This window comes from Dufourea novaeangliae, unplaced genomic scaffold (assembly GCF_001272555.1).
Source record: "Dufourea novaeangliae isolate 0120121106 unplaced genomic scaffold, ASM127255v1 scaffold221, whole genome shotgun sequence".
Taxonomy (NCBI): Eukaryota; Metazoa; Arthropoda; class Insecta; order Hymenoptera; family Halictidae; genus Dufourea; species Dufourea novaeangliae.
Window position 1 is genome coordinate 1,304,815 of NW_015374115.1, and position 2,651 is coordinate 1,307,465.

The following is a 2,651-nucleotide window of genomic DNA, read 5'->3' on the forward strand; positions in this document are numbered from 1 at the left end:
TTTTCATTATACAATACACATAGAATACATAATATGCACATAAGAAAATAAATATCAAAGTCAATGGTTCTCGAACATCTGTAACATACAAAGGATTAGTAACAAGAGAGGGGACACAACAATATGCACAATAAATAAATTAATAATATGCACAGTAAATAAATCACAGTCAATAAATCACAGTAAATAAATCACAGTACATAAGAAGATAAATATCGAAGCCAATGGTTCTCGAACATCTGTAACATACAAGGGATTAGTAACAAGAGAGGGGACACAACAATATGCACAGTAAATAGATTAATAATATTCACAGTAAATAAATTGACGGTTGTTGAATGCCTGCAACAAACAATGGGTTAGTAACAAGAGAAAGGACGAGTACGAGACGCGCGCCCACCCTCCGCGACGGCTCACGAGAAAGTGAGGAAGTGGGCAGGTTTGTTCCTGTTGAATTGAGACGTACGTCACTAGCGCGTTGGACTGACGGAGAGCACCGATAATGCGGCACGCTCTACCGTACTCTCTCGCTCGCACACCTCCCCCCATAGACCCCCGAAATTCCTCGGCACGCGTCAACACCGACGGAGAGCACCGATACCGCAGCTCGCTCTACCGGTCTCGCTCGCACGCGGTGACGTCACCCGATTCCCGGAATCCCGCGGCCTCGAGATGACTCTTATGGTAAGGCGTTCCTGCAAGGGAAATTGTCGGAAACGGTTCAAGACTAGAAACTAAAATTTTACACAATTTAGTTTCTTGTGGTTATCAACAAATGCTGCAAATTCGAAAAAAATCGGTCGTTAAGGTCGCAGTTCTGTGCGTTTCGACGTGGAATGACTCGTTAATACCCGTTTTCAGGATGCTACAAATATGTGCAATATACATATATCATAGAATTATTAGTAATAAAATAATAATAAACCTCCGAAGCTTTTGTTTCATCTCTAAGTACCTGTTCCTCTCTCGGAGGGGGTGCGGATGTTTTCATAATTGTCTTTGAAACAAAAATAACTTTGAATATTTCGTAAAGATATGGTATATATTATGGTATACATATATGGTTCATAATTAAATGTGTAAATCTGACTGTGTACAGTAATTAATAAAGAAACTGTACAGTTCAGATTTGTCTCATTTAGTGCTTAAGCTTTTCTTCGTGCAACAACGACAGATCTTCTATGCAAGAACTATTTATAAGGTACCAAACTAACAAACGGTAAGTCATCTAGTCTGTTGGTTTTTCTTCTACAAAGAAACAGATTTCTTTGCAATTTCAGAAGACTTCGCTGACGCACTGAAATATTCATCGGTGAAGGCCGAAGGAATCTTCTATTAAATGCTGAGATGTAACGTAGAAACTGACGCGACGGTCGATCGCGCTTAAAATATTAAAGATATTCTTGAACGTTTGATTAAAAGAGCAGCATATATTCCAGAGGCCTCTCATTTTCTTATCCACCTGTCGTTTCTTACGTAGAATCGTAATTCAAAAGTTACGATGTAATGAATACCCTGAAATATTAATCAAAGCGTGCATTAATAATCGAAGCAAGAAGAAGAACAAGAAGATACGAAATTACACCGTCAGTCGATTGCTAAACGTGATTACATAGACATCTGTAGGTAGAATACGGAAATTTGTTCTACCTTCGTACATGTCATGGAGTTCACTAATACTCACTATTGCCAGATTACCAGGTGGCACCTGAAGTTTTTGGGCCAGTGGCCCAACCAGGATCCCATGGACCGTGGAAGACGCATCATTTTTATAGTGTTCATAATAATTATCGAGGTTATCACAACGGTAACAATCGTAATAATTGATCGAATTACATAATATTACGCGGCGTGTTCTATAAAAAGTGAGAATTCGTCTAGAAAATTATTCTCTATACAACTAAACTTATTCTCTTATAGACTTGTTTATTTTTTTCATTTCATTTTGGCGTTGTTGGTTTGGTACTTTTATTTCCAATTCGAGAAGCAAGTGACATATGACGGTAGAATTTATTTACAGAATATATTTGGCGAAAGATTGATTGTCTACTTGGACAACGATTTTGTAAACGATTTTTGCACTATACATTAACTTCCGCATAGATATGTACACGAATAATTTTGCAGGTCTGGAAGTACGTGCGATCTTTTCGAGAACTAGACATGTTCGAAGCTATCCCACTGTGTATAACCACGTTAGTTTGTTATCTTAAATTATTGTCGCTGGTCTTATGTAGGGAAAACGACAGTTGCATATGTTGTGTAATAGGTTGCCGTTATATATGAAGATTATGCAAGTTTTTTAATTCTGTATTTCAAACCTACTACGACCTACCTACATTTAAAGTGTAACGCTAAGGAAACGAAAAGCCTACACTATCAGTAACGATTTTTCCTACGTTTTACTGAAATTAAGAGAATTATTTTATAAACTATCATTTTTCTTAAAGTACGAATTAAAATAGAAAGAAATTACAAAATTTTACATGTCTCTATATGTAACGGCTTGTACATACATCTGGCTGGAAATTTTGACGCTTATGATAACCGAACTAATCGATTGAACCGTGCAGCTGGAGTACCTTCAGAGTCAAATAAATAGCGATTATAAGGAACGAACAAGTGAGAAAGAGTTAGAGATCATGGAGAGA